Genomic DNA, 19128 nt, shown 5'->3' on the forward strand with positions numbered 1-19128 from the left:
GAAGGAATTCAAAGGGCATAGTGAAGCATTATTATCGGTAATTGATGCCCCGAAGAAAGAAAATTGAAAAACATAGTAAGAAACCTGAAAGCTCTAGCATGACTCATGAAGAAGAGGAAGACATGCAACATGAGATCAAAATTACGAGACCAAGTGCAACAAATTTCACTTGCACAAAATCTAATAGAAGCTAAGATGGATGGTTTAAAGAAAGACGTAGAAGCTAAGATGGATGGCATGGAAGTTAAGATGGATGATTTAAAGAAAGGCATGGAAAATTTGAAGACAGTTTCGAAGACAAATTTGACAAAGTTTCTACAAGAAATGATTACCAATGGCAAAAGGGTAGTAAAGGAAACTCGTGATGAGAACAAAATAAATATTAATCATGATTCCATAGACTCTAATGTTGGATTGAAGAACCACCATGTTTCAAAGATCGATATGAGGAAGTTTGATGGCAAGGATCCCGGAACATGTATACTACAGATAGAGCAATTTTTCGATCTCCATAATGTGCAAAACACACAAAAGGTACGTTGCAACTTTATATTTGGAACCAAATTGGTTTGTATGGTATTGATGGCTTGCTCTCATAAACAAATTGTCACTTGGACTATTTTTATAGATGAAATGATAGCACATTATGAGGATGTAAAAAGAAACACTTTTTTTAGCCAATTGATAAATCTCAAACAAAAGGGTTCAATGATGGAGCACATTGAGGACTTCCAAAAATTGAATATAAGGGTAAAATATATTCCAGAGGAGCATAGGATTGATGTGTTCATAGGGACTTTAAAAGATAACATCCAACATGAGGTTCGCCTTTGGGAACCAGATTCATTGGAGAAGGCATTTAGGTTGGAAAGAAATATGGAAATAAAAATTGTGGCAACAAGGAAGCCTACCACTCACAATCATAAATATGGAAGTGTTGCTACCCCTAGCCATCCAAAACCTACAAGGTTAACACCACAACAATTGGAAGAAAAAAGAGAAAAAGGGCTTTGTTACAGTTGTGATAGCAAATACACTAAAGGTCATAAGTGTATCGAGAAGAAATTATTTTACATAGATTGTGAAGAGGAGGAAGAAAAGGACCAGGAAACATCAAAAGAAGAGGATATACACCAGGGAACAACCCTAGAAAAAGAAGAAATGAATTCGACCATATCTTGTAATGCATTGGCTGGAATTACCACTCCTCAAACTATTAAGGTAGAAGGGCATATCAAGAAGAAAAATGTAATAGTGTTGATTGATTCGAGAAGTACCCATAATTTTATTCATTGTAAGATATTCAAGGAATTGAATTGCTTCCTATATCCAGCAACAGAGTGTCAAGTGATGGTTGCAAGTGGAGGAACCATAAATTGCTCAGGAAAGTTCCATAATATCAAGCTATCCATGGGAGAATATGTATTGAATAGCCCAATGCTTTCCATTCCAATGGGTGGTGCTGATGTTGTACAAGGAGTCTAATGGCTACAATCTTTCGGTACAATAGCTTTTAATTTTCAAGAACTTTCCATGAAATTCTCTTTAGAAGGAAAGGAATTTGAATTAAGGGGTATCGCAGGGAAACCAGGAAAGATAATCAGCTCTAACAGAATGACAAAGCTTCTAAAGAAAGAACAACGAGTCATAATTGCACAATTATGTTCACTAGAGGTTCCCACATCGAAATCATCCATTTCTCTAGATCTCCAGAAAGTCCTGGACAACCATTCCAAGGTATTTGAGACTCCCAAAGGCCTCCCACCTATTCGTGATTATGATCATGCTATTAATTTGATTCCAATGTGTTCCTCCAAAGATCAGGCCTTAGGTGACAAGATTCTAGTTCAAACATTATTTCCAGAACTTGATGAGGAAGGAAAAATCATATTGGAACCTGAAGCAGTCAAAGAAACAAGAACTTGAAAACTACGAAATCGATCAATTTCAGAGTATCTCATCAAGTGGAAGAACTTACCCATTGAAGATTCCACATGGGAGGATAAGAATTTTATACAGAAGCATCGAAAACTACTCAAGTGTTGAGGACAACACCTTTTTCAAGGATAAGGGCATGTTAGGTCCCTATAACACTAGTGATTCTCCCATTACTATTGTCGTTGTATCCCTTTTTGTTATTGTTGTGCCCCTATTGTCCCCATATTATTATTATTGTGCCCCATAGAATCCCACTATTGTTATCTTTGTGCCTTTATATTATTATTGTTAGGTTAGATTGGTTATATTGTAACCCCTTGGACTCCTATATATAGAAAGGAGGTTTTGTCATTTGAGTCATCCAAGAATTGTTCATTTGTGTAATGTAAAGGAGGCTGCCCCCTCGAAGAGGCTAAGTTCTAAGGCACTTATCTATCTTTTCTATCTTTTTGTGAGCTGATTTCATAACAGTTTGATGTGATATGGAGGGAGAATAATTTACAATGTCTCACTTATATAAAATCAATTAGACTAAAATTGAGGTAGATTCTATTTTGAGTGTTAAACAAATTCATAGAAAATGTTATTATTAATGTACATGTATATCTTCACCACAACGTAATTTGAGGTTTGTATGATAGGATTATCGGAGATAGATATTTCTAGAGAAAAATTTAAACTAAGTCAAGGTCTTGTCAAGTATTTTTTCCTTCTACAATAGAAATTCAATCTGGTTTGTTGGTGGGATACATATGTGGAATGCATTCTAATAGTCTAAAACCATGAAGAAAAATCATATTTCCCTTTTCGTTGAGGTTTGCAGGAAGATTCCAACATGGTGTACAATCACATTGTAGACGATTGGAACTATCCCATACTACATAATAGGGATTGAGATCAAGATGGAATATCACTTTACAAAATAAAGTTTGACATTTCACCCAAATACATCATGCATTACCAAAATTTTGACAATAACACCTTTACCATTTTGTAGCACAGTTTGAAGAGAATTCAACAACAAATCTTAGAAAAATTATCAATCTTATGCTGCTAGAAGATTAATAAAAGGAAATGACATGCACAAACCTAGACAATACTCGCCATATTTTCAAATCCATCCTTCTAATACATGAGTTGAATCCTATTGAATTATTGTTATAAACACACTAAACAACTAACATTATATTCCAACAAGACGAGATAGTGTATTAATAGGATATGAGAAAAAGATATGTCACTTGACCTGTTATTATATGAGCACTCAAAATTATGATATGATCTTTGGTGAAATCCTTTTGCAAATTGTGTTGTGGAATATACATTTAACGAGATGAGAAATGTCTTTTGGTTTATCCAAATCCTAGGGTTAACTTCACAACAAATCATACCTCTCTAGAGTCTACATTGAATTAGGGTTTATGTTGTAGAGCCCAAAAGTGGAGAGATCTGACCAAACCCCACCATTCCAATACCCACCTTTATACACTAATGCTTGTGGTGGGTTTTCGGTAATATTATTTCTCTTGTGCTACGGAGGGGATCTAGAGTGCCCATCTGATTGATCAAGTGACATATTTATGTAAGGATGGTATGCTTATTTGTTATAAGAGACATCACCAGCTACATGTTGTTTCACGAGACCTAGATCTCCTTTGTTGGAATCCTGATTGAAAACATTGGGTGCCTGATCTAAGCCCGAAATTAAACTTCCTTACAAAGAATGAAGAGATGTCAAAAGGTGGCAAGGATGGAAACTCTCATAGGACTGATGGTCATTTTTCTAAATCCTGTAGACACCAAAGTTCATATTGCAACCCGCAAATGTGCCCTCATGATCCACTTACCTCAATGAGTTTAGATAGGTAATGCCAATTAGCTCCTTTCCATCACCATTGTAGTACTTGCAATCATTGGAGACTTCCAACTAGGAAAGGTGAGAGATGAGTTCTCCCTGTCGTTGAGTTACATGCTTTGCCACTAGATCTCTTGCCATTGTTGTTGTTGCTATTTTTTTTCTTGTTGTTCTTTCTATAACCTCCACCAATAGGAATTTTACGCATAGAGCCACCTTTGGTCTAGTAGTGCCTGCAGGTCTTGCAGAAATGGTAAGGCTGAGTTAGCCTATAATTATTGTAGTAGAAGAATTTGGTGTTGGTCGAATCACATTGAGGGCATTTGAGAATGGCCTGATCTTCCTAAGGTTTTAGTGAATGATCCAGAAACTTCCTTGGAGGATACAAATCCATCATATCTATTTTTTCCTCTAGTACACCCTCTCTTCTTGCATCATGCCACTATTTCAGCTAAAGTCACACATAGTCACAATAATAATTCCTTTATATGATAAGCACTCAAACTTCATTTTAACCCCACACAAACTGCAAAAAAAAACAAGAATACCAAAAGCTCCCAGCTCACATATGCCCTGGCTATCCATTAGAACCATCACCTATAAGGTGCTTGATGTAGGTCACTTCTTAACTAATAAGCCAAAGAAAATCAAGCAGCCTTTTGGTACTTGTTATTAAAATCTTTGGAAGCTTATGATAGACTTCCTCATGTTCAAACAGAAGGGTAAATTGCTAGGTCCCTTGTGATAGATTTAAGAATCTAGCAGAGAAGAAGAAGGGAGCTTGGAGTTGGGGTCTTTGCCTACATTTATAGCCTTTATCTATAATCTTACTTCTTGCAATGGAGAAGAGGATGAGAAGGAGAGGAGATTACAAACAAGCATTCATATTCTTTACTAAAAAATCATGTTAATAGGAGAGCCACTATCTCTATTTCTCATTAAGAAAGGGATCATGACAACTACCCACTAATAGAAGGATCATGGTATGTGAATTATGCCTATTCTACTTAACCTTGGATAAAATTTTGTTGCTCTTATGATTCTAGCAAACCTTGGATATTTGTAGCCCGTAATGAATCTGAGAAAGCCATTCAAATCAAAACCACAAAAGCCTTTGGCTAGGAAATATCAAGGATATTTAAGGAAATGCATGTTGGATTAACTCAATATATTATCATATATGTTGCAGACAAATGGCTTGTATTCATTCACAAAAAATTGGGGCACTCATTACACAATTATATGAGGTTAAATCAAGTACCATATAATAACGTGTACAATACATCTTGAATTAATTAATTCATTAGAAACGGATCCAATCAATTCACCCAGATGGGGGAATGATATCACAACAAAAAGAACCATTAGTCATTGGAATTACACACAAGGTTAAGAGAAAACTACACCATACATTCCAATCAACCTACCAAGCTAAAGGTTGGCATTCAAAGTTCTTAGAACAAAATATCAATTCTCATCTAGAAATTCCAAACAAAGTTTCTTCTTGGGCATGTGGCTCTATTTTCAATTAAATGGACTTGGTAGAATGGTAGAGTAGCCCAATGACAGGGTCAGGTCTAGTTAGATTCCCAAAGCCCTAGGTCGGTGAGACTGACCGTAATGAGCAATGGAGGGTTTTTTGGAGTATTAATCCAGTTGGTAGTAAGTAACCTAACTTGGGGAAGCCTTGGATTATACCTATTCCAAATTTTGAGGGGGCATGGAAACCACCTTGGAGATCCAATTTTATTTTATTTTTATTTATTTATTTATTATTATTATTATTATTATTATTTTATTTTTATTTTTATTTTTATTTATTTTTTTATTTTATTTTTTTATTTTATTTTTTATTTTTATTTTATTTTATTTTATTTTTTATTTTTTATTTTTATTTTTATTTATTTTATTTTATTTATTTTATTTTTTATTTTTATTTTTTATTTATTTTATTTTATTTATTATTTATTATTTATTTATTATTTTATTTTATTTTATTTATTTATTTATTTTTGCTTGTGTTTGATGTCAAATAACCTTTTTGTCTTTTATTCTTAATTGTCATACACAAACAACTACAAAAACATTCCCCCCTCCTAAGCTATAGAGAAATTTTCCTCTCACAGCACAACAAGACAACTAATATTCATTATATATAGAGGAATCTAATTTAGTAACATGCCATGATTATGTTTTCATCTATTACACACCAACTGTAGAATAGGAAATTGTAAAAAATAAGATAGATGCATCTATTACTCACCCTAAATCTCAGCTGAGAGTTCTCCCTTGAATTCCTTTTGAAAGCGATCCAAAACATTATGTATTTTAGCATCTTGCATCAACCTCTAAAAAACAATATCTCAGGTTTAGCTAAGAAGAAAACTTGTGCTTTCAAAGTGAGAAATAATAAAACAATTAACAAAAATGTTAGATAATAATATGATAGTTAAAATCCTAGGAACTATTCGAAGGCAATTAACTTCTAACATGTGAGCCAATGCACATCATCTAGCATAGTTAGTAGATGCCTCATGAGTAACCTCCACAATGCTCCAGAATGTCTCACTTCTCCTTAATATTATCCTACTCTTTGATACAATATCACTTCAATTCATCCCAGATATTAGAAAAAGGATACAAACATATATGGAAATGATCAATGATAATGATAATGAGGAAATAAACAAATCCGGAGAGAGTCTCAATTATTTATGAAATTTTTATATTTGACACATGCATCCTTCTCTATGTTGAACTATAATTATTCATTATTTCATCCAATTAACCTAGTATGGAGCATGCTAATATGGCTAACATGCCCCCTAATTTATGTTTACTACCTTATTTCATGTCTAAGTGCCATTGTCATTTAGAAGAGAGGTGCTTAAATTCTTGCCTCACTTTCTTCTGCTCGTCATTTAATTTTATATATTATCCTAGAAGCCTAAGTACAACAATAAAAACCTATGAATCAAATTAATTTCCCTTCGGTTTTCCTCTTTGACACAACCAAGAGTGGGTTTACTAAAGGTGATTTACAACGATGCATAGTATTAGCACATGATCACCTATTTAAGTGGTTTAGTGTCGACATTGTAATGTGTGTGGCTTATTATATCCATTGTAAAGTGCATTGAAATTCCATATTGGCCAAGGATAATAAATATGTATGTTGGAAGTTGGTTTTCTTGATTAAAGGGTTTCCAACATAAATCTTGGCTTTTATGGGTGCTTGTTGTTTCTACTATTTTCTCTTGAGAATTTAATAGGGCATCAAAGCCCAAATAGACCTATACTCTCTCATGAGAATAGTTTGAGAATGGGAGCCATGGAGAAAGGGTGTGTAATTCATTATGTTAAAATTTGATGTAGAAAGCATGATGGTTTCCTAGTAGGATGGAATGGAAAATGAAAGAGGCAACAAATTTGCAGTTGTTGTTATGGGGTCCATCCTACAGACTAAAAATGAGAAAGTCTTTGTTGGAGAAATTCCCACACAATGGTGATGAAATTCCAATGGTTTAAGCAAGCATTGGTAGAAGCACGCAAAGGCCAATTGGAATGACATGAAAATATTGCATCTGAATACCTTGATTCATGGATTCGTCTAATAATGTTGAGACTCAAATTTAATGGCGATATAAGGGGGCTATTATAACAATCCTAGATTCTCAAATAAACTTACATGTGGGATTCTTAGGTCAATATTACTTTAATAAATGGTCAGTTTACTATATGTGGTTTATGGTGACACATGATATTCATGAGAAGGAATACTATTTAAATGAATTATCTTTTCCATTGCAAAGAGCCTCAAATGACTAATGTTCACTTGATTGGCCGATGGTAATAAATATATATTTGTGTGATTTTCCCTGTTATGGGTTTCCACTTTAGATCAGGTCTTTAACATATGGGTGCATGCTTCTGTTTATCTCTCTCACGCATTTGTAAAATTCAATAATGTAATAATAGCCACGATTGATGGGCCACTTATTCTAAGCTAAATCTTGGGCAAGACATCCTAGTGTGGGTGTTCATTTGATTATTAATGGCTAAGGAAATTCATAAAGGCAATGGCTAAGGATTTGGAAAGGAAAAATGGAATTTTTGGCACAATTATTTATGAAAATGATGGAAATTAGGAGAAAGGGGAGGTGAAAGGTCACAAGTTGGATGTGAGGAGGAAAATGAAGGAAAATAATGGAAAATGAAGAAAATAGAGGCATAATTCATAAAAAGGCTTCTGAGGATCAGTTGGTAACCTTTTTTTAGTTCATTTTTAGAGCTCTCTCATTATTCTCTCTCTCTCTCTCTCTCTCTCTCTCTCTCTCTCTCTCTCTCTCTCTCTCTCTCATACTCTTGGATACTTAGAGTTTTCTTTGGGCAGTCTTAGAGGGTGTGGAATACTTGGATTTTGGAGTAAGAAGGAAAAGGAAGAGAAAGAAAGTGTAAGAGGACATCAATATTAACAACTACAGTGAGATTTTCTTGCAGGTACCAAGTTGCATATATGTTTTCCTCACTAGTTTTGGCATGCATGGAATATGTGTGTGGAGTTTTGGTGATGATTTGTCACTGGCATGGAGGATTGCCTGGCTTAACAGTGGGTTTCCTAGCCTTTCCATTTCCTAGATAGCCATAGAGACTGTGGGTTTATTTCTTTGTTTTGTTTTGGTTGGTTCTCACGTTTCCTTAGCTTGGGTTGAGTTATTAGTTCCTGGAAGCCCTGGTTGGACAAACACTCTAGAAGCCCTATAACAACTTGGGAATTGAGTTACTAGTCCTGGAAGCCCTAGTTGGAGAAATGCTTTGGAAGCCTAGTGGAAGTTGTGGGTTGAGTTACTAGTCTTGGAAGCCTTGGAAGGCTTGGATAGAGACCAATATGATGATGGTTTTGTGATGTTCGACCATGAGGTGGATTCACTATTGATGGGTTGAGTTGGATGGCCTTTGGAAGCCCTGAATAGTTTTGGATTGATGTGTTCTATGATATCCCACATTCATGCTTGGAATATGGCACGGGGGTGAATGGATGAAGAGAGATTTGGCTCAGCCATTCTATGGTTGGGTGTAATGTGGTAGTCCCATACCGGGTTGGATTTTGCATCATTAATATGAGGTTATTTCTCCTTATCATCTCATGAGTATTACACTGGTTTATATGTGGATTATATGGTTATTGTTTCCTTGGTATATTTTTTTTTGTTATTATGTTGGTTATGAATATGTATTATGACGTTGGCTATGTATGGAACTCATCATGTTTTTACTAGTAAATGAATGAACAAAGTATCTATGACGTAATGGATGAAATGTCAGTTGTTGTGTTGAGGCATCAATGCTTTTTAGCATTTCTGATCTAAGTATGAGACCCCTATGCTTAGATATGTTATTTACACTGTAGATTACATATTTATGATATGTTTGAAAAAATTCCTGTCATGGCTAATAGGGGTCCAGTCAAGGTCTTATTCATGTAATTGGTTTTGCACTATCATTTCCCTATTATATTGTCATTCTGAACATGTCATTATATTATGGGTAGTGACCTAGGATCTAGGCCTAAAAAAGTGGCTCAAATCCCAAGGACGTCATCACAACAATGTCAAAAAAAATTCCCCCGATGCTGGATTATGGGCCTGTGAGAGCATTGAGAGGTCCCTAGATGTTGACATGCCCATAGCATGAGAGCATCAAAAGGTCAAGTGCTCCAAGATCTTAGTGGGACCTAAGGGTCGGTTGGAAGAAAGGTTGGATTGGTTCTTGAGGGTCCTAATGCTGATGTTGAATGTTTTTATGGTGTGTTTCCTTCAGTTCCACTTCCTTAACATGACTTAGGAGGTCAAATCATATCATAGTGGCCTCTCATCTCATGTTTACCTCAGCTAGACAGTTACTTGGGTAGATGTGGGAGGAAGGTGTTACAGAGTGGTATCAGAGCATGGTTCACCCCTCAAACTGGATGGGTTGTGTGTTGGTCATGCATGCATGTTAGTCACATGTGTGCCTCTTATGCTTGCATTCCATGTGCTTGTTTCATTTGCATAATGATGATCATGGTTGTAGTGATGTCGCCATGTGGAATTTCATGTTGTCATTGTGGAGTGCATCGTCATGACTGTATGACTGGTTACATTTTTTTATATGTCACTTTCATGTATCATTATTTTATGCTTGGTTACATTTTTGTGTGTTTGGTTGAATTCTTGTATGCTTGGTTGCATGTATCATTCTTGTAGGTTTGGTTTCAAGTATCATTTGTTCATGCTTGATCATATGTGTTTATGAATGTTTGTGGTTGGTTACACATGCTTATGCATGTTAATGTTTGCATGTGGTCAAGTGTACATTATTGTAATGATTGTTGTCATGCATGAGGTCTTTGTATGAGTTGTTGATAAGGTCATGCATTGATGATTGGACCCTAGCTAGAATGATGGTTGCATGGATATATGCTTATGTTTTATGTTTCTACATGTTGTCATGATTATGTTATCCACGTATCACGCTGATTTGTTGACCTTGCATACAAGGTATCCTCCCCGAGTTATACTAAGGTACGTTGTCTTATTGTGATTTGGTTTAGCTAACATTATATACATTGCAACAAAAAATATCAAAAGGCTAGTAAGATGGTAGACTACAAATACTCTCCCTATAAATCAAATGAGCAGTATAGTGTTTCAAACTCTTTTGATTTGGAAGATACATTGATAATATTAAAGGAAGAAATAAGGAGTTGTAAGGCAGATAATGACAAAATCATGTAGGCCTAGGAGAAACAAGCATAGGTAAATGCGGGGAAAATTCAGAGTTTTTCAGTTTTGCAGCGATAGAGACCACATTGGATCAGCTATGAGAAGGAGGACATAACTAATGGGGCATATGGTAGTAGTTTACATGGTGGTCACAGGTTATATAGAGTTGACATGTTCAGATATGGGAAATTGTTGGACACTCCGGAGAGGAGAAGGGATAGACATAGTTATTGTTATAGTTATAATTCAGATAGGCACTATGATTGTAATCATTATCATCCGTATAGGAGGAGTGATAGGGGATACTTTCCATATGAGTTTAAGAAAGAAAAGACACCTACATTTGATGGAGAGATTAAGAAACCACAGGATGCAGAGGCATGGTTGCCTGGCATGAGGAAGTTCTTCAGGTTGCATCACTATTCAGAGAACATGAAAGCCAGAGTATATATATTCAATCTCAAAGCTACAAAAGACATTTGGTGGGAAGACATGAAGAATGTTAGATGTACTAATGAGGAAGACTTGACTTGGAGTGACTTTGAGTGGTTATTCAAGAAGAAGGATTTTTCAGAGATCTACTTTGATGATAGGGAAAAATAATTCTACGAGCTAAAGATGGCATCGATGACAGATGATGAGTACACTAATATATTCTTGGAGTTATTGAGGCATGTGCCTTATCTCACAATATTCAAAAATTTATTAGTGGTTTACTGGATGCATTCAAAGATAGGTTTGAGTTTGATGAGCCTAGGCATTGCTATGAACAATCGAAGCATAGATCTGAGACTAAGCCAGACTGGAAAGGTACTACAAAGAACAAAGGGAAATGGGACAGAAAGTGAGAAAGACCTCAGGGTACAGGTAATAAAGAGAATGCAACAACATCTAAGAAGTTCAATGTGTCAGATAAAGGACAAGGACATCGATTTGAGAAGGAGAACAAGGATGCATGCTGGAACCCTATAGATTGTTGGACTTGTGGAAAGGATCATCACAAGAGAGATTGTCCACAAAATTAGGGTGGTAGGCCTCAGATATATAGTGCACAGGATGCATAGACTATTGGGGATGTTGGTCATAGTATTCCTTATATTTATGAAGCATTGGATAATAAATAGGCAGACCATCAAGAATCTATCATTGAGATGGATGGTAGGCTTTGTGATCAAGTTATTTCTATTTTGATTGACCTTGGATCTAATTATGGCTATATTAGTCTTGGCTTGGTGGATAAGTGTGGTTTAAGTAAGGAATTGCATGTAGAATCTTGGTTAGTGCAGTTGGCTATAGGTACAAAGAAGTGAGTTCATCATTGGTTATGAGCTTGTGCATTTGATTTGAATGGTATGCCTACCATAGCACATTTGAAAGTATTACCGTTGGGATGATACAGTATGTTGTTGGGCATGGATTGGTTGTACCTTCATATAACTAAGGTGAATTTTTATGACAAATATATTGAGTGCTTGGGTGACAATGGGGAACCAAGAGTCTTGCAGGGAAAGAAGAAATCCACATCATTTAGGATGGTAACAACTATGCAGGCATAGCATAGCCGCCAAAAATGGTGTGTGTTATTCGCAATGCACATTTCTAGTGACAAGGGTAAGGAAGTTGAGGATGCAGATGTTTGAGATGTTACCCAATTTTATAGCAGTTCAAGGATGTATTTCCTGAGGAAATTACAAAGTTTCCACCTCATAGGGAGGTAGACTTATCTACTGAGTTGGTTCCAGGGGCAGCTCCAACATCAAAATCACCTTATAGGATTAGCACACCTAAGTTGGTAGATTTGAAGCTACAATTGAAGGAAATTTTGGACAAGGGATACATTAGGCCAAGTGTATCACCTTGGGGAGCATCAATATTGTTTGTGAAGAAGAAGGATGGCACTCTCAGATTGTGCATTGACTACAAGTAGTTGAACAAAGTGACCATTAAGAAGATGTATCTATTGCCAAGGATTTATTACTTTTTTGATCAATTGAAGGGAGAAGCAATGTTCTCAAAGAGTGATTTGAGATCCGGATATCAGCAAGTACACATCAAAGAGGAGTACATTTACAAGATGGCTTTCCGAACTAGGTATGGGAATTATGAGTTTGTTGTAGTTCCATTCGGTTTAACTAGTGCTCTAGCTACATTTATGTGCTTGATGAATAGTGTGTTGCATCCTTATTTGAATAAGTTTTTTATTGTGTTCATTGATGACATATTGGTATATTCTAAAAATGAGGAAGAGCATGTTGAGAATTTATCAGTACTGTTGAGGTTGTTGAGAGAGCATCAGTTGTATGTTAAGCTCAGCAAGTGTAGCTTCTTTTAGACTAAGGTACATTACTTTGGACATGTTGTCTCCAAGGAGGGAATTGCAGTAGATCTAGAAAAGATAAGGGCCATGATGGAGTGGGTAGCTCCTAAGAATGTGGATGAGGTGAGATATTTTATGGTGTTGGTAGGCTATTATAATAGGTTCATCAAGAATGTCTCACAGATTTCTTATCTTATCACATCATTGGAGAGTAAAGGTAAGAAGTTCGAATGGATAAAGGAGTGTGAGGCTAGTTTTGAGTAGCTTAAGCACTTGCTGACACATAAACCAATGTTAAATATTGCAGATCTCGATAAAGAGTCTATGGTATGCACAAATGCTTACAAGAAAGGACTTGGTGGAGTCCTCATATAGGATGGATAGGTGGTATGTTATGTGTCACGAAAACTGAATGAGCATGAGCAGAACTACCCCACACATGATCTTAGTTGGAAGGGATCATACATGCGTTGAATATGTGGAGACACTATCTTCTGGGTAGGAGATTTACATTGATGAGCAATCACAGTGGTTTGTGCTATCTATTTGACCAACCAAATCTGAATTGTAGGCAAGCTTAGTGGCTAGCTACGATCAGTGAGGTTTATTTTGAGATCAGGTACATCAAAGGTAAAGAGAACAGAGTGTAAAATTCTCTTAGCAAGTTAATACAAGTAAATCCCTTAGTAGCTATGAGCTCCTATGGGATAGAATTACAGGATAAGATACTACAGGCAGGTTAGCAGGATGTTAGGTATATGGAGATTATTCAAAATTTGCAGCAGAGTACATGAATAGGTACATGTGGTGGTACAGGTGTTGGGTGTGGAGCATGATTATCATCCAAAGTTAAAGGTCTTTGTTTCAGCCAGATGTATACCTCAGGAAGATTGTACACCCCTCCATGCGAGAGGGTGCGGGGGCAACTTGTCCCCCCCTTGTGGGGGTTTTGCGGGGGCCATCCCCCCCCCCGCTGAGGGGTCTAGGGGCTAGCGGTCCCCCGGCGGGGGTTTCGGGGGTAGCGCCCCCGAAGCTAAAAACAGATGTAAAATTGCCTTGTAAAAGTATAGTAATTTCTAGTCAATCTGGGCCGTTCATTAGGCAGATGATCTGATGGTAGAATTTATGTTTAGTTTAGGATTTTTTCCCTAGAAGGCAACCCCTCTCTTTGTATGAGGGTATTGTATTGAGGCTGTTGAATATATGTGTTTTCTCAGAGCGAGAAACAAAGAGGTGAGACAGTGAGAGAAAACAAAGGATATTACAGTGGATCTGTTATAGGTTGTGTCTCTTCATTTTGTTGGATAATATAAAGGAAGGACTGGCTGTTAGGGGTGGATGTAGCCCAAATTGGGTGAACCACGTATATCTGTGTCTCTCTGGTTTTATGTGTTTGTGTTTTTCCGCATATTATATGTCTTGCATTTCTCTGTCATATATGAAAAAAAAAATTCTAACAACAAGTACAGGTATAAGTAGTAGTACAGGTACATGTACATGTAGTAGCACATGTACAGGTACAGGTACATGTATAGGTGCAGGCGCATACGATGTGGATTATTTCCTTATAACAGATGGATTGATTAGATTCAGAGACACGATATATGTGTCAGATAATAGTGAGCTCAATAAGGTGATATTGAGGTAATTTCATGCGAAACCATATTCGGGTCACCCATGCTATTAGAAGACATTGACGACAGTGAAGAGATTTTATTATGGGCTGAACCTGAAGAGCGATGTAGCAGAGTTTGTGGCTAGGTGTTTTGATTGTCAGCGTGTGAAGGTAGAGTGTAAACATCCAAGTGGACTGCTACAACCAATTGCAACTACGTAGTGGAATTGGGAAGTCATTTCCATGGAATTCATCATAGGTTTGTCGGGATCAGTGAGACAACATGATTCCATCATGGTTATTGTGGACAGGTTGACAAAGGTTGCACATTTCATTCTAGTGAAGTCTACATCCTCAATTAGTGATGTAGCACAGGTATTCATTAGAGATGTGGTCAGATTGCATGGTGTTTTAAAGAAGATTTTGTCAGACAGGGATCTGAAGTTCACTTCCATGTTTTGGAAGGGGTTATTTGCAAGTTTAGGCACAGATTTGGCCTTTAGTACAACTTATCATCCACAGACAAATGGAAAGACAGAGAGGGTCAATAGGATATTGGAGGATATGTTCAGGATGTATGTGATGCATCAACAACGAAAGTGGGAAGAGTATCTTCCATTGGTAGAGCTCGCTTACAACAATGGGTATCAGGAATATTAGAAGATGAGTCTATTTGAGGCATTGTATGGGTAGAATTGTAATACTCCTATCAGTTGGAGTGATCCAGTTAACAAGGTGTTAATTGGACCCGACATGTTGGCAGACATGGAATAGGAAATGCAGGTAATCAAGAAGAACCTAAAGGTAACACAAGATATGAAGGAAATTTATGCATATCAGAATAGGTTGTTTAAGGAGTTCTAGTTTGGGGAACAAGTGTACTTGAGCATCAAACCGAAGAAGAGCTCCTTGCAGATTGGATCATGTGCCAAGTTGGCACCATGGTTTTGTGGGCCCTTTAGTATTGTTGAGAGGATTGGGTCAATAACATATCAACTTACACTTCCTCCAACAATGAAATTCCATGATGTTTTCCATGTGTCATTACTTAAGAAGTATGTTAAAGATGATGATCATGTGATTGACTAGTCTGTATTGCAAGTGAAATTAGATGGAGAATTCCAACCACAGCCTCCGTGTATATTGTAGAGAAAGGTGCTCATGCTCGCGAACCAAGCAATCGAGAATGTTAAAGTGCAATGGAAGCACTTTGGGCTCGATGAAGCTACATGGGAGATGGTGGATTAGATGCAAGCTATGTATCCTTCATTGTTTGTCGATTGAGGCAAAGCAGTTTTGGTATGGTGTTCTGGTATATGTCCTGGTATGGTGTTTTGGTATATGTCTTCTCATATGTTTTGGTATATGTTTTGGTGATGTTTCTATATGTACATATGTATATGGATGTAAATACCTCCATGAGCTATGTTAAAAAGCTCGAATAAGTAGTATGGGTTTCATGACATTATGATGTTATGTTTGTTGTGCTTTCATGTTGGTTTGCTTCTTAACATGTTGATCATTGTAAATATTGCATCGAGATAAGTTATAAATCTCCATCGATGGTATGTTTTTCTTACAACAGTTTCATGGTTATAGGTGTTGTTGAACACCGAGGATGGTGTTCCCCCAAGGGGGAGGGTTCTATAATAGCCCTGGTGAAAATTCCATGTAATAAAAGTTAATAAAGGAAAAATAATAACCACAGTTGATGGGACACTTATTCCAAGTTCAATGTTGGGCACGACATCCTACTGCAAGTGTTCATTTGTTTATTAATGGCTAAGGAAATTGGCAAAGGTAATGGCTAAGGCTTTGGATAGGAAAAGTGGTATTTTTGGTACAATTATTTATGAAAATAATGGAAATTAGGAGAAAAGGGAGTTGAAATGTCATAGGTTGCATGTGAGGAGGAAAATGAAAGAAAATAATGGAAAATGAAGAAAATAGAGGTCTCATTCATAGAAACTCTTCTGAGGATCAGTTGGTAACCTTTTGTCAATTTATTTTTGGAGTTCTCTCATTATTCTCACTCTCTCTCATACTCTTGGATACTTAGAGTTTTCTTGGAGCACTCTTGGTGTTATCAAACTAACTCACAAAAAGATAGATAAGATAGATCAACGCCTTAGAATTCAGCCTCCTTGAGGAGGCAACCTCCTTTACATTACACAAATGAATGATTCTTTGATGATTCAAATGAAAAAACCTCCTTTCTATATATAGGAGTCTAAGGAGTCAAAATATAACCAAGGCGACCTAACAATGATAATATGAAGGCACAAAAATAACAATAGAGGGATTCTATGGGGCATAGTAATAACAATATGGGGACAATAGGGGCACAACAATATTAATAAGGGATACAACTACAATAGTAATGGGGTAATCACTAGTATTATAGGGACCTAACATGCCCCTCTCCTTCAAAAAAGTATTGTCCTCAATGCTTGAGTAGTTTTGGATGCTTCTGTATAAAATTCTCATCCTCCCATGTGGAACATTTAATGCATAAGTTCTTCCAGTTAATGAGATACTCCGAAATTGATCGATTTTGTAGCTGTCGAGTTCTTGTTTCTGTGACTGCTTCCGGTTCCAATATAATTTTTCCTTCCTCGTCAAGTTCTGGCAATATTGTTTGAACTGGGAGCTTGTTGCCTATAACCTTCTTTAAACATGAAACATGGAAAACTGGGTGCACTCGATAAGCTGCAGGAAGCTCCAATTTGTATGCCATAGTACCAATCTTTTGCAACACCTTGTACGGACCATAATACTTTGGTGATAATTTATTATCCTTCTTAGCTTGCCTGAGGGACATTTTTTTATATGGTTGTAGCCGCAGGAATACCCAAGCACCTACATCAAAACTTCTTTCGCTGCGATGTTGATTTTCCTATCGTTACATTCTATTCTGCACCACCATGAGGTTATCCTTTAAGAGTTGGAGGACTTGTTGTCGATGCTTGATGTGATGTTCCACTGCTTGAACTTTAGAATTTTCTCTTAGATATGATGTGATGGATGGTGGCTGATATCCATAAATTTCCATAAATGGGGTCATTTTTGTTGTTGTATGGAAGGAAGTGTTATACCACCATTCAACCAAAGGCAACCATTTGACCCATTGTGTATGTTTATCAGATACAAAGCAACGAAGATATCCTTCCAAACATTTGTTTACTATCTCAATTTTAACATTAGATTGAGGATGATAAGATGAGCTATGAGCTAACTAAGTACTGAGACAAGAAAATAATTTTGTCCAAAAATTTCCAGTGAAAATGGGATCTCTATCACTTACAATAATCTTTGGGTTTCCATGTAGTTTTTGAATTGTTTCTATAAATGCAGTAGAAACTGTACTGGATTTAAATGGATGTGATAATGCACAAAAGTGTGCATACTTGGTAAGTCTGTCAACTACCACCATGATGACACTCTTTCTCTCAGACTTGGGTAAACCTGTGATAAAATCCATTGAAACCTCCTCCCAACATTGGCTTGGAATGGATAAAGGTTGTAATAGACCCGGGGTCTTAATTGTTTCAACTTTATTTTGTTGGCAAACCAAACATTCCGCCACAAAATTTTGAATATCTGATTTAAGGCCATCCCAAAAAAATTCCTTCTTAACCCTGTGGTAAGTTTTTAAAAATCCTAAGTGCCCTCCTAAGGGAGAAGTGTGCAATTCCATAAGAATCTTTTGTTTGAGTTGGGAATTCTTACAGAGGTATAGGTGATCTTTGTACCATTATGAATCATTTTGCTAGCTAAATGTATCAGATGTACTGGAATCTTGTTGTAACTTTCAAATAAGTGCCCACACTTCTTCATCATTCTTCCATTCCTCCCTTGCTTCATTTATCCAATCTGGTTGGATAATTGAAATGGCGCACAACAATGCTTCCACATCCTCATCCTTTCTTGAGAGTGCATCTACCACCACATTTTGCTTCCCTTTTTTGTAGATGATTTCAAAGTCATAACCCAACATCTTTGTGACCCACTTTTGTTGCTCTTCAGAGGATAATCTTTGTTCTAAAAAGTATTTAAGGCTATCATGATCTGTTTTTACCTTGAAGTGTCTTCCCATTAGGTAGGGTCACCATTTCTTAAGTGCATGTAGTATTGCCAACATTTCCTTCTCATAAATAGCTTTGTGTAAAAACTTTCCCTTGATTGGACGACTTTCAAAAGCAATGGGTCTTTCATCTTGCATTAAAACAACACCAATTCCATTTCCTGAAGCATCACATTCCACAATAAAGGTTTTTGTGAAGTCCGGTGTAGCTAAGACTGATGCTTAGCACATTGCCTCTTTAAGATTGTTTCTGGAGTCCATGAAACTGCATCTTTCTTCAATAATGTTGTTAGAGGTGCTGCTATTCTCCCATAATTCTTAATAAACTTACGATAATACCCTGTCAACCCAAGAAATCCTCGCAGATGCTTTATGGATGTGGGGATTTTCCATTCCTTAATGGCTTTAATTTTTCTAGGGTCTACCTTAACTCCTTCATGAGATACAATATGACCCAGATATTCCACCTCTTGTACTCCAAAGAAACATTTGGATCTTTTTGCATATAATTGTTTCTCCTCCAATAGTTGTAGCACCTTGTCAACATGTTCAACA

The 19128-nt window shown here is 36.6% G+C and overlaps 1 pseudogene; it reads right to left on the minus strand.

The window, feature by feature from the left end:
- Positions 1-3340: 3340 nt before the first annotated feature.
- On the minus strand, positions 3341-4228 carry LOC149160395 (uncharacterized; annotated as a pseudogene).
- Positions 4229-19128: the final 14900 nt, after the last annotated feature.

This window comes from Pinus tabuliformis, chromosome 5_2 (assembly GCF_031772625.1).
Source record: "Pinus tabuliformis cultivar Carrire ecotype Pingquan chromosome 5_2, CPIR1, whole genome shotgun sequence".
Taxonomy (NCBI): Eukaryota; Viridiplantae; Streptophyta; class Pinopsida; order Pinales; family Pinaceae; genus Pinus; species Pinus tabuliformis.